Genomic DNA, 14782 nt, shown 5'->3' with positions numbered 1-14782 from the left:
GCGACCCCCACACAGAACCCCCGCTTTTGGCACGCGATGGCAAAAAGGTTAGTCATCATTATCCTAGGGTGATCAAGGATTTTTTTAAAATTGAGGGACAGGTAGTCCTCGATTTATGACCACAATTAAGCCCCAGATTTCTCCTTGCTGAGTGAGACATTCGTTGAGTGAATTTTGCCCCCATTTCACGACCTTTCTTGCCACAGTTGTTACGTGAATCACTGCAGTGGTTAAGTTAGTAACATGGCTTCCCCATGAACTTGGTCGCAAAAGGGGATCACGTAACACGGACACTTCAGCCTTCATAAATGTGAGTCAGTTTCCGGGCGTCTGAATTTTGATCATATGACCGTGGGGATGCCCTAACGGTCGTAAGTGTGGAAAACGGTCATAAGTCTCCTTTTTTTCAGTTCTGTTGTAACTCCGAACGGTCACTAAATGAACTGTTGCAAGTAGAGGACTACCTATACAAGCTTTTCGCAAAAGATGGTTCTCACCAGATCACTTCCGTTTGCTAAATGATTTAAGGTAGACACCAGTAGTTTGGTTACCTGAATTTGGAGTACAGGTAGTTCTGGGTTCGTTTAGTGACTGTTCGAAGTTACAACGGCACTGAAAAAAGGGACTTATGACCGATTTTTCACACATACAACCGTGGCAAGCAACCCTTCGGGCACATGATCAAAATTTGGACGTGTGACCACTGGCATGTACTTATGACGGTTTCAGCCTCCTGGGCAGGGGTGAAATCCAGCAGGTTCTGACAGGTTCTGGAGAACTGGTAGCGGAAATTTTGAGTAGTTCGGAGAACCAGCAAATACTACCTCTGGCTGGCCCCACAGTGGGGTGGGAATGGAGATTTTGCAATATCCTTCCCCTGCCACGTCCACCAAGCCACGCCCACAGAATCTAATAAAAAAAATTGGATTTCACCACTGATCACCAATTGCAACCTTTCCTTCCAACAAGGATACTCAATGGGGGGGGTAGGGCTGAGTTGCTTAATGACCGCCTGATTCTCTTTAACAACTGCAGTGATTCGCTTAACAACCATGGCAAAACAAGGTGGTAAAATGGGGCGAAACATACTCAACAGCTGTCTTGCTTACGGATAGAAATTTTGGGCTCCATTATCGTCATAAATCGACAATTGTAGTTGGTATTTTTCTCCTTTTTTCCTATTAAAAAATTACAACTGAGTAACAGCTGAGAGAGGAGCGTGTTCACACTTAGGATTTTTGGAACCCCTGTTTTTGCCTTCCTGATGGGGCCCCTAGAAATAAATTGCTGAAGGAGGAATAAAACTTTTTTAAAAAACGTTTCTTAAGATTCTTGCAAGTGTGATCCGATTGTCTAAAAGTTTTGGGTGAGAAAAAAACACTTGTATTTAATGTTATCCTAGCCATGTTTTTTTATTTTTAAATGCACTTCCATTGATTTTGTAAAAGGACAAAATTGATTCGAAACTTGTCCCTAATAATAAAACACACTCTGGAGATTTCTGTGCCCTGTTATTTTCTGCAAAGCAGCTTAAGAACCCTGCTCGTCTTGATGGACACATCCAGTGGTGAAATCCAAATTTTTTTACTACCGGTTCTGTGGGCATGGCTTGGTGGGCGTGGCAGGGGAAGGATACTGCAAAATCCCCATTCCCTCCCCTCTCCTGGGGGAAGGATATTGTAACATCTCCACTCTCACCCCACTCTGGGGCCAGCCAGAGATGGCATTTGCCAGTTCTACAAACTACTCAAAATTTCCACTACCGGTTCTCCGAACTACTCAAAATTTCTGCTACCGGTTCTCCAGAACCTGCTGAATTTCACCCCTGGACATATCGCCAGCGGTAACGATTGACACAAAAACCTCTTAACTTCTCTCCGAAGGTTGGAGTTATCAGAAGGATATTTTTAATACCTCAAAAGATTTCTAATTGTTCGGCATCCACTCAACACCCACATCGTAGGTGGTTGATCGAGTTCAGGCTGCAATGAATGTAAGGAACCTAGGAGATCCCTAACTAGCTAACTATTTTACTCCAGAAGATCCTAAGGCAGAGGTGTCAAACTCAGGCCCGGGGGCTAGATCCGGTCCACAGGGTGCTTAGATCTGGCCTGTGATCTCGCCCTGGAAACAGCGAAGGACTAGCCTGCAGTGCCTCTGCCAGCATGCGGCCCTCCCGAGCTCCGTTTTCACTGGCAGGAAGGATTGCAGGAGGCCGTCGCAGCCGAAAACGGAGCTCGGGAGCCCGTTTTCTCTGGCCGAGCGCTCGTGCCACCCCAGGCGCCCCCAACACGAGTGACGTTGAGGTGTCCTCGACCGTCCCGATTCCCCCCAAGGTCAAACACAACCCTGATGCAGCCCTCAATGAAATCGAGTTTGACACCCTTGCCCTAAGGAGAGGTAAAATGGCAAGATCCTTCCTCATATCGACCCTCTGTTCTAGGCTAGACTGAGAAATGAAATCTGGTCCCAAGGATCTCTGAAACTTTTGGTAGGTTGGCTTTTTACATATATTGTGTTATTTTTTTTCCGTAGAGTCAGAAAAACATGTAGGTCTTCAACCTGCGTTATAGTCTACGCTGTTATGTCCTCTGAAAAATATTAGTTAAATAATCCAACGGGAGTACTAAAAATTGATAAAATAAAACCAAGAGGCGCTATTGCAAACACACTTCGGCAGCACCGACCAAAAGGGCGGAGTCCTCCGATCTTAAACCTGAATTTTTTTTATTAGGCAAAGTACCAGAAAAATTAAGGGATGCGGGGAGAGAAAAACGGTTCCACCGGAAGATCAAGGAAGGCCATTTCTGGCCTCCAGAGGGCCTCCAGTTTTCACCCTCCCATAGGCTCAAGAAAAGCCACCAGAGCCTGGGGAGGGCAAAAATGCCCTCCCCCTGCTATGGTTCAGGAGGCCAACTAGGCCACGCCCACCATGGCCACACCCACCCAGCAACCGGGCAGAGAACCCCTTGCTAAAATTTTTGAAGCCTACCCCTGCTTCTGTATCCCTTATTCAGGAAGATTATTTTTTTTCTGCAAAGCCCATCGTTCTGGCCAAATTCATGTTTTGAAAGCAGCCCTTTTCCCACATGGCGCTCTCTTTCACCCTCCCCCTACTTCAAAGGGTGCCTTTTATGTTCAGCTGTTCAGTTTTTGCCGGCGTAAACCATGACTATTCCAATTTTGGAATAAGTGAAGCCTTAGCTCAACAGTTGGAAAGGAAATGAATCATTCTTCTGTTTCCCATGTAAAAAGCTGACTAGCCAGCCTCCGATGGGGCTCGATAGCTTCCCCCCCCCTTTTCTCCAGCAAAAATTTGAAAATCTTTCCTTCGACCAGGGGTGGGACTGCTGGGGGTTCGAAGGGGTTCAGGAGAACCTCTAGCTAAGATCCTGTGCAGTTCGGAGAACCCCCAAATCCCACTCCTGGCTGGCCCCGCCCACCCACCCCCTCCCAGGAGTCCCCATGCGGCCCGTTTTGGATGTAGGTAATTGCAGGGTGTGTGCGGCGGCTCGGGGAGGGCAAAAAAACAGTCCTACCGGAAGATCAGGAAGACCATTTCCGGCCTCCAGAGGGCCTCCGGAGCCTGGGGAGGCCATTTTCGCCCTCCTGGAGGCTCAAAGAAAGCCTCCGAAGCCCGTGAAGGGCAAAAACAACCCCCAATGGTGTAGGAGGCCAACTAGACCACGCCCACCATGGCCACGCCCACCCAGCAACTGGGCAGAGAACCCCTTGCTAAAATTTTTGCAGCCCACCCCTGCCTTTGATGTTCTGTAGGGGTAGTCCTTGGCTTACCACTATTTGTTGGGAACCATTTGAAGTTACAACTGCAATGGAAAAAACAACTTATGGTAGATTTTCACGCTTGTGACTTGTGGTCACATGATCCAAATTCAGAGGCTTGGCAACTGGCATGTTTTTATGACGGTTGCACTATCCTGCGGTCACGTGATCTCCATTTGTGACCTCCCCAGCTGGCTTCCGACAAGCAAAGTCAATGGGGGAAAGCCAGATTTGCTTAACAACCCCACGACTCACTTAAAAACTCCCATCGATTCGTTTAACGGCGGTGGCAAAAGAAGTCCTAAAAGAGCCCAAGTCGCGACTGCCGTGCTTAGCAATGAAAATGTTGGCCTTGGTTTTGTGCTCGTAAGGCAAGGACTACCTTCAACGTCCGTGTGTGCGTGTACAGATAGTCCTCGACGTACGACCCTAATTGAGCCCAAAATTTCTGTGGCTAAGCGGAACATTTGTTAAGTGAACTTTGCCTCATTTTACGACCTTTCTTGCCACCGTTGTTAAATGAATGACTGCGGTTCTTAAGTTAGGAATATGGTTGTTAAGTGAATCTGGCTTCCTCGTGGACATGGCTTGTCAGAAGGTTGCAAAAGGGAATCACATCAGTGGTAGGTTGCCCCCAGTTCACACCGGTTCTATAAACCAGTCGTAAAACAGGCGGGAGGCTCCGCCCACCGAACCCGACGTTATCAAAATGCGCAGAAGAACGCGTGCGTGGCCCCGCTACAAGCCGGTAGTACAGGTAAGTAGAACCCACCCCTGGATCACATGACCAAGGGTGAAATGCTCCCAGATTCAGCCAGTTTGGCCAAACTGGTAGAGATGGCGGTGTGAGGTTCCGCCCACCCACCCGGTCGTCGTTACTTCCTGGTTTTAACCAGGAAGTAACCTGTTTTTTAACCCTCTGTGCATGCGCAGAAGGGTCCACTTCCGAACCGGTTGGGAAGGTAAGTAGATTTCACCCCTGCACATGACCCTGTGTTCTGCTCCAGCTACGGATTCCCAAAGAACATAGCACACACGAAGTCTGTACAAAACTTAAATTTACTAAAATAACTCAGTCTTTTTTCAAACAAAGGCTGTTAATAAACTTTCTTAACAGCCTACAAGAAACCAAAGATAAAGTAATCACAATCTTACTAAGGTTGGCGGAAAGCCCAGAAGCAATTTGCAGAGAATCCAGACGCGAAGTAGAGTGAACTAAAGTTGTTCCCTACAACTTGCTTCAGTCGGCATTCCTCCTTAAATAGGCTGAGTGGCCCCAAGCCTTACTCTCGAGGAGACCTCTTTCTGAGGAGCCACTCCTGCCTTTTGGCCGCTCTGTGCGCCTGTGAATCGTGAAGAGGCTCCTCCTCTTCGTCCTCTTCACTTATGGGAGCTTCTGGAGGTTCTGAAGGCCCTGGCTGAATCCCCGCCTCTGGCACCACATCTTCTCCAGCCCCCTCACTGTTCGACTTGGGTACCAGCTGCACAGGCTGCTGGCGCAGCACCACACCAGCCTCCTCGCTGTCAGAATCAGCTACAATCCACACAGGCGGCTGACGGGCCAAAACACCCTGGGACTTTGCAACTGTCCTAAATATGAGTCAGTTCTGAAGCATGCAAATGTAAATCACATGACCAGGGGGGGATGCTGCATCGGTCGTAAGTGTGAAAAATGGCCATAAGTCACCTTTTTCAGCGCCGTCGTAACTTTGAACAATCACTGAATGAACTGTTGTAAATCAAGGACTATCTGTACACATTTTAAGATTCCTGTAAAGATGCCAATTCCCTGGATAAATGTATAGACCAGTAAATGAGGTGCGGATGTTTTTTTTCTAAGCCAGGTGAGCCGACTGGACCGTGGCTGTTAGCAGAATGCATAGAATAGGGAGACAGCCGCCCCCCCCCCGACTTTCCTCAACAGCCATCCTGGAGGGGCTTCGCACAGCAATCTGACAGATGGTCTTGCAATTCACATTCCTGTCAACGAGCCAAGTTTGCATATTAATCACTCCAACTTTCCTTCAGGGATGAAAAACGTGGGAGGCCCCCTTCCCACATCTGAGCAGACGAGGCCAATTTTCATCTCTACAAGAGAAGAGCTTCACATTCCGTCTGCAATATTTTTTTTTCCTTTCTTTCTTTCTTTAAAAGGTTTTGGAGCAAACCAATAGCAACAACGCTTTAGACTTATATACCGCTTTACAGCACTGTCTAAGCGGTTTACAGAGTCAGCCTATTTTCCCCCAACCACTGGGAAGGAGGGAGGGAGGTTGGGAGGGAAGGAAGGAAGGAAGAAAAGGAAGAGCAAGAGCAATAGCACTTAGACTTACATACCTGAGTCTTATATACAAGACTCCGCCCTGAGTCTTCGGAGAGGGGCGGCATACAAATTGAACGAATAAATAAATAAATACCGCTTTACAGGTGAGGAGTGACTGGGAGGGGAGGGCGAGGGACGGGTCCAGCTAGTGGCGGGATCACCCAACAGGGAGCCACAGCAGAGGTCCCAAAGAGCCGCATGCAGCTCCGGAGCTGCAGGTTGCTGAACCTGGTATAGGTAAAGGTTCCCTTCGCACATATGTGTTAGTCGTTCCCGACTCTAGGGGGCGGTGCTCATCTCCATTTCAAAGCCGAAGAGCCAGCGCTGTCCAAAGACATCTCCGTGGTCACGTGGCTGACAGGACTCAACACCAAAGGCACACAGAATGCTGTTCCCTTCCCACCAAAGGTGGTCCCTATTTTTCTACTTGCATTTTTTACCTGCTTTCGAACTGCTAGGTTGGCAGAAGCTGGGACAAGTCACGGGAGCTCACCCCGTTACGCGGCACTAGGGATTCAAACCGCTGAACTGCCGACCTTTCGATCAACAAGAGAGTTGGCTACTGTGGTCTAAATTTTGGGGAGAAAGCAATCGCTTTGAAGGGAGGAGTCAGATTTGCAACCCGCTTTTCACTATGGTGACTCTTTGCCAAGGCCACTTTAAAGCTGTTCTATACAGCCGTGTTGGTTGCTTAGTATCTTGAATTTGTGGGGGTCCTTGGTGGTCTCCGAGCATCGTGGTTTTCTTGCAGACGTTTCATGACCCAACTATGTAACATCATCAGGGATAAAAGGGGGGGTTGGAGGAAGAGAAAGAAAAGGATTGTGGGGTCCTTGGTCTCTCTGAGCTTGGTGGTTTTCTTGCAACATCAACAGTGCACCAGTGAAACGTTTGCAAGAAAGCAACCGAGCTCAGAAAATGGCTCCAGCCAGATTTGCTTCAGTTGATGTTCAGCTTTTCAAGTTATCCCCAGCCTAACCAGAACTGGCTTCTACAGAGGGGAAATGCTTAGCAGAAGTCACTTTGCTTGGGCTCCTTCAAAACGAGAGGACCTACCCTCAGAGGAGGCATCTAGCTTCAAGCTGACTTCAGCTGCATCTAGAACTTCCTGCGTTTTTTCCACCTTCTGCTGCTTAGATCCAAAACTCTCATACTTGTTTATTTGAGATCACCTCTTTTGTCCACGGACACCTTCTCACCTAGCAGTTCAAACACAACTGTGTCTCTCTTCAATTCTCAAGTAGATGGCAGTATCTCACTGGTCTTGCTTGATCTTAGGAAGTTAAGGAGAGTTGATCTTGGTTAGAAGGGACCACCTGGAAATTTGAGAATGATAGGCTTGACCTGGTAATCCAAAAGAAGAAGGCATTAGCAAACCTGCAAGAAAATTTATCCCGGTGACAAAAGATGAGTTTAACCTGGGAGTTACCGAAAATAAGACCCAACCAAAAAATAAGTCCTAGCATGATTTTTTCAGAATGCTTGTAGTATAAGCCCTACCCCCAAAATAAGCCCCAGTTAAGATTGTCAGCCAGATGGAGGCATTTAGTACTGTATTCCCCCCCAAAATAAGACCTAACCAGAAAATAAGCCCTACTGCATCTTTTGGAGCAAAAAAACCCCAAACAATATAAGACTTGGTCTTATTTTTGGGGAAACACGGTATTTTATATTATTATATTATTTTAATCTCACCTTGATTATTTTTTTTATAAATAACACACGGTGGTGAACGTTACTGACGTAATGGAATGTGGGAAAGACCTTGGGAGATGGGATGAATAAAAGCTGTCAAGGAATGGTCAGATAAGAGACAGCATAGCCTGCAGCTAGACAGTGAGTGGGGCAAGAAATTCGAAAGAGAGCCTCCCTAGTTTCTCAGGCTCTAAAGGAGACAGAGGGAGAATGGTACTTTCAGACTTGCAAGACTGTTGTTGGCTTCGCTAGGCTAACTTGATAGGAATCTGATAGGATAGGCTGAGAGCCAATTTGGTTCAGTGGTTAAGGCACCAGTCTAGAAAGCAGGACATTGTGAGTTCTAGTCCCGCCTTAGCCATGAAAGTCAGCTGGGTACTTTGAGCCAGTCCTATTTCTCAGCCCAAATCACCTCACGGGGAAAATTGGAGGAGGAAAGTGTGATGGATAAGTTTGCCATCTTGAGTTATTTGTAAAAAAAAATAAATTGGTATATATATATGTGTGTGTGTGTGTATTGACAACGAAGGGACGTGGTGGCTCAGTGGCTAAGATGCTGAGCTTGTCAATTGAAAGGTCGGCAGTTCAGCGGTTTGAATTCCTAGTGCCGCGTAACGGGGTGAGCTTCCGTTACTTGTCCCAGCTTCTGCCAACCTAGCAGTTCGAAAGCACTTAAAAAATGCAAGTAGAAAGTTAGGGACCACCTTTGGCAGGAAGGGAACAGCGTTCCGTGCACCTTCAGCGTTTAGTCATGCTGGCCACATGACCACGGAGACGTCTTCGGACAGCGCTGGCTCTTCGGCTTTGAAACGGAGATGAGCACCGCCCCCTAGAGTCGGGAACGACTAGCACTTATGTGCGAGGGAATCTTTTACCTTTACCTTATTGACAACGAGATGATCGAATTCTATTTTACTATAAAGTTACATTAAGTGAACCTTTCAGGTCTAAAATATAATTCTACCCTCTCCAACACTGTCCTTTACAGTCTCCTTCACAGCCTGAAAAACTACAGCCTGAAAAACACTGAGCCTTTGCCGGCTCCATTATCCAGCTGAGGGCTGTGCTATCTCTTATCTGACCATTCCCTTGGCAGTGTCTTTTCATCCAGTCTCTCAAGGTCTTCTCCACACACCATTGCAGCTGGCTCTGAGATGGACTATCGCATATCAGTAGATTTATTTTACTTTTGTAGGTCTTTTGTTACAAATTCAGTACTTTGCAGAGTGCGGCTAGACAAGTTGATCTACAAACATCGCTTTCCCCTGCACAGATTCCAGCTCTGAGTCCCCCTCAGCCTGCTTTGATGTGCCATAATTGAATACACCGAACAAATCCGCTTCCAAATTTCTCTTGCTTGTTGCGTTGACCTTCCTACAGATTGCTCTTTAGCAACTGCTCCATCTGCCAATCGACAGATTGATGCTTCCGCTTCAGGAGATGCTTCCTCCAGATACAATCCCTGGAGTTTAAACTAATTTTTTTTTTTAAAAAAAAAAAAGGGGGGGAGAAAAAGAAAAAAAGGAAAGATGCAATACACCAAGAGAAAAAGAATCCAAGTTGTTAAAAAGGGAACGGATCTCGTTTGCTAGTGTAATAACTAGGGCTAACCGAAATTCCTCACTTGCTAAGTGAAGAGGAAGAGCAGAAAAGAGGAAAATGAATGCAATAAATGACTCATTAAAGGAGATTTATCTAGTTTCCAGAAAGGGATGCAACTCATCTTGGAAGAACAGAGCGTGAAGTCAAATCCATGGTCAACAAGAGAAGTCTCCCATTCTGATGACGCCGTCTTAATCCTAGTTTTGGATTTGACGATGCACGAGAGCAACCCAGCAGGAGAAGATGTGACTAACTTAAACCCAACCATGTTTGCAACGAGGGCTGGAAAAAAAAAACCAGAGATGAAACGATGACGAGGCCGTGATGGGGACCAAAAGCAACTCCGATGGAGCTGGGGAATACGCCCAGGTATGATTTAAGCAACTCTGGGGAATCAAAGATGCTCCAAGCATCAAAGGATGTAGGTAAACCTCCGAAAATACTTGAATAAGTGTTGGGTTGGTTAAAAGAAGCTTTTAAGGGAAGGTGGCATGAGAAATGGAGCGCTGCCATTTTAACCCTGGTTGGGGGTTGGAAATGACAGACAGGAGGATCGAAGGAGCTTAGTCAATCATTAGATTCTGTCCTCTGTCTGTCAAATCAACAATGGGAGAGGCTGGTCCTTTTGAGACAGCTGGAATTTTCTCAGCCGCTTGACAGACGGACGTCTGGCTTGTCAACCTCAGAGGCTAGCCAAGTATACATTGCATTCCCATCAGGGGTGAAATCCAGCAGGTTCTGACAGGTTCTGGAGAACCGGTAGCGGAAATTTTGAGTAGTTTGGAGAACCGGCAAATGCCACCTCTGGCTGGCCCCAGAGTGGGGCTGGGAATGGAGATTTTGCAATCTCCTTCCCCCAGGAGTGAGGGAGGGAATGGGGATTTTGCAATATCCTTCCCCCAGGAGTGAGGGAGGGAATGGGGATTTTGCAATATCCTTCCCCTGGAGTGGGGTGGGAATGGAGATTTTGCAGTATCCTTCCCCTGGAGTGGGGTGGGAATGGAGATTTTGCAGTATCCTTCCCCTGGAGTGGGGTGGGAATGGAGATTTTGCAGTATCCTTCCCCTGGAGTGGGGTGGGAATGGAGATTTTGGAGTATCCTTCCCCTGCCATGCCCACCAAGCCATGCCCACCAAGCCACGCCCACAGAACCGGTAGCAAAAAAAATTGGATTTCACCACTGATTCCCATGCTGGTACAGCTAGGGTGATCTGACGGTCAATCTACAGGGATCCGGGAAGTAGATCGGCAGCTGCTGAAGCTAACTATCAGGGTGGCCAGTCCCGTGAGCTGGGGTTCACAACCCCAAGGAGCGTGATTTTCCAGCAACCGTTCCCCCCCCTCCCAAATAGGGACAGCCCAATGACTAAAGTTTTTTCTTCGGGGGGGGAAAAAAATCAAAAAATCCTCTTATGATTTTCTTTTAAAGCAAAGATTGGAAAGACCACAGCAAAACAGGCCCCAAGAGGTTTTCTTTCTTTTCCATAGGTGTGATTTGAATGGAGAGTCCTCTTCCCACCCCCCACCCCCATGGGGGGATTGCGAGGAGGCACCCCAGAATTATTGTTGACGGGTGCCGTTGCTTCCGAGCGCATGGGAGAGGATGCAAAGGCAGAGGGAAATGAGCATGCTCACTCTTGCAAAGCAGCATTTGGCCAAGCCAGAACAGAGTGTGTCTTATCCTTCCACAATTTCTCTCCTTCTTCCTCCTCCTCCTCTTCCTCCTCCTCTTTGGGATATCTCTCTCTCTCTCTCTCTCTCTCTCTCTCTCTCTCTCTCTAGATGTCTGCTACGTTCGGAGGTGCCGGAATTGTGAGTACTGACTTGGCAATGCAAAATGCAGAGCTTCAATTTATTCATTTATTTGGGCATCCCCGGGAAATGCCTCTTTAGTTTCACTTTCTCATTGGCTATATGTTCAAAATTCCCTTCCTTTTCTCTCTCCTGTCTTTGGCTCTTTCTCTCTCTCTCTCTCTGTTTATGCTCAGAGGTCCCTGGGTAACAGCCTCTAAAGCAGATTTGGGTATTCCATATCGGAGAATCTAGTTTAAAGCCTTTTGTTTTAGCAGCCTGGAATTTAAAAACCGATGCTATTTTCCACCGAGAAAATGCTGACAGGCACAATAGTTGCATACAGATGGTTCGGCATCCTGCTATCTAAATCCCTGGGTTCACACACGTTGCATTAAACCAGGTTTCACAGGTTTTGATTTTAGTGGGTTGTGTGAACCCACCGATTGTGGTTTATTTAGCGATGTGTAGGGAACTCAGCCGCTTTTATATATTTGGTTGAATGTGCCATCGGGGAAAGTGCGTGTCCGTTAAATCCAAAAGTCCGTTAAATCTCAAATTATGGGTAGTCCTTGACGTACCACCACATCTGAGCCCAAAATTTCTGCTGCTAAAAACAAGATGGTTTTTAAGTGAATTGTGTCCCATTTTATGACCTTTTGCCATGGTTGTTAAGTGAAACATGTGGTCGTTAAGCGAATCTGGCTTCCCCCATGGACTTTGCTTGTCAGAATCCAGTTGTGAATCACCTCACATGGCCCAGGGATACTGCAACCATCATAAATACATGCCAGTTGCTAAGTGCCCAAATTTTGATCATATGACTGTGAGGATGCCTGGACGGTCTTAACTGTGAGGATTTGTTTCAGGGCGGGTGTAACTTCAAACAGTTGTTAAATGAATTGTTGTAAGGCAAGGACTACCTCTAGGTTTCTATTTTACTTATTAAATTTATATCCCACCTTACCAATTCCTATTGCTTTTTAGCGTAAGATCCTTTATGTAAAGGGGGAGAGAGCAAGGCGCATCTCTCAATGCAAAATTGCAGAATTGTGATTGACAATAAACAACAGTGTGTGTACCACAACACGCAGAGGGAAAAATAACTAAATTTCTACCACAAGCTTAAAAAAAAAATACCCACTCATAATTTCTTCTATCTGGTTTACTGAACAAGCCACCATAACACCCTAGAGTTTCTTAAGCTTGGTATCTTTAAGATGCATGGATTTCAACTCCCAGAATTCCCCAACCAGCATTTGGGGACTTCAACTCCCAGAATTCCCCAGTCAGCATTTGGGAACTTCAACCCCCAGAATTCCCCAGTCAGTATTTGGGGACTTCAACCCCCAGAATTCTCCAGCCAGCACGTTGAATCTTAAAGATGCCAAGATTGAGAAACATTTCATTAAAGCATAAACCACGGTTTAGGGGGGAAAAATGTCTGGGTTTATACAAGCCACCAAACCAAAAATCCTGGTTTAGGAGCTGTGCAAACTCAGTTAGCAACTGACAACATTCGGATTCCGTCTTCTCAAGCAGATCCAACCAGCTGGTGAAAAGACTGAATCCAATCCATCTGAAAGGCACCAGATTGGAGAAGGTGGCTCTTAATTTGTCAAGGAAACCCATGCCAGCTCCAAGTCTTGCTAATAATTAAACCACCCTTGCTGTGCATTTTGGAAAATGTGTTACGATAGATTTTCGAAGAATCTCGTCAGCACCCTGGACAGGTGCCTTGGTTGCGCAACAGGAAAAGTGATTATTTTTTAATAAACGATTTACGCCCATAATTGAGCCCAACATTTCTGTTGCTAAGCAAGACCGTTCTTAAGTGAGTTTTGCCTCATCTTACGACCTTTCTCGCCACAATCACTGCAGTTGTTAAATTAACCCATGACCCTGGGGGGGGGGGGACACTGCAACCGTCATAAATCCACAAGTTGCCAAGTTTCCAAATTTCGATCACCTGATCACGGAGATGCTGCGATGGTTGCAAGTGTGAAAACTGGGCGTAAGTCACTTTTTTTTGGGGGGGGGGTACCGTTATAACTTTGAACAAAAGGAATGGTTGTAAATTGAGAACTACTTGCATTATGCTGAAGCGAGAGCCACTTCAAGGTCCAAATTGGGGCAGGAGGAAATTGGGTGGATCCCGCTAGTGCAAGATTGTGTAGATTTCGGTTGGTGTAAAACCTGAGAAAGATATATAGGAGGCTCACGTTCGAATCCTTCCAAGCGGTAAACCAAATCTGGATTATTCCTGCCCAACTCACTAATGTCTAACAATTCTGAGTTTGTCTTCAGCATAAGGAACAGGGATGGGCTACTGGGGGTTCGCAGGGGTTCGGGAGAACCTCTAGCTAAGATTCTGTGCAGTTCGGAGAACTCTCAAATCCCATTCCTGGTTGGCCCCGCCCACCCAGCCCCTCCCCTCCCAGGAGTCCCCACGTGGCCCATTTTGGATGCAGGTAATTTCAGGGCATGCGCGGAGGCTCGGGGAGGGTGAAAAACGGGCCTACCGGAAGTTCAGGACGGCCGGAAACGGGCCTGTTTCCAGCCTCCAGAGGGCTTCCGGAGCCTGGGGAGGCCATTTTCGCCATCCCAGAGGCTTGAGGAAAGCCTCCGGAGCCTGGGGAGGGCAAAAATGCCCCTCCCACCATAGTGCAGGAGGCCAACTAGGCCACACCCATCATGGCCACACCCACCCAGCAATCAGGCAGAGAACCCTTTGCTAAAATTTTTGAAGCCCACCCCTGATAAGGAACCTCACCTGAGGCTTCCCAGCTTTCTTTTGACACTTTAGTGTTTCTCAACCTGAGCAGCTGGAAGATGGGAGGACTTCAACTCCCAGAATTCCCCAGCCCAGGCCTCCTTCCTTCGACACGTCACTTGAGAATGTGTATCGGTGCCCAAAAAAGCATTTCTCCAGCTCAGCAACTTTAACCCTTTTGCCTGGGGAATTCTGGGAGTTAAAGTCCACCCACTTCAAAGTTTGGAAAAAAAACAACAACCTTGCTCTAGTCCAAGGGGTCCCCAAACTTGGCCGCTTGAAGACTTGTGGACTTCAACTCCCAGAATTCTCCAGCCAGCTGGCTGGAGAATTCTGGGAGTTGAAGTCCACAAGTCTTCAAGCGGCCAAGTTTGAAGTCCACAAGTCTTAAAGCGGCCAGGTTCGAAGACCCCTTTAAGACCAAGCCTTCAAGCTGCCAAGTTTGAAGTCTAAGGTTCATCCGAGCGCCCCCTGCAGGCCCGTCCCCAGGCAGGGGAGTCCAGTTGCGCCTGCGGGTGGCTCCTTAGCGGCCCCTGGAGGCCAAAGGTGGAACAACACCCCCTTCTAAAAGCGAAACAGCTGATTTGCTTTTTAGGCTGGTCTTTTTTTCCCCTCCCCGATGGCAGCTGATTTAAAACTGCTGGAGGCTGGGAAGAAGACCCCCTCCCTCGCCCGGAGCCTGCGGCATTTTCGCCTGGCCGGTGGCTTTCCTCTTGGCCACCAGTGATTTCCCCACCCCCACCTGGCTGGTCAAGAGGGAGGGAGGGAGGAAGGGAGGGGGGGAATGACCAAAGGGACGGAGGGAGGGGCAGCTG

Source organism: Pituophis catenifer, unplaced genomic scaffold (assembly GCF_029215685.1).
Source record: "Pituophis catenifer annectens isolate HBS135680 unplaced genomic scaffold, rPitCat1.0.hap2 SCAF_16, whole genome shotgun sequence".
Classification (NCBI taxonomy): domain Eukaryota; kingdom Metazoa; phylum Chordata; class Lepidosauria; order Squamata; family Colubridae; genus Pituophis; species Pituophis catenifer.
The sequence above is the reverse complement of the archived record's forward strand: the minus strand, read 5'-3'. Positions refer to the sequence as shown.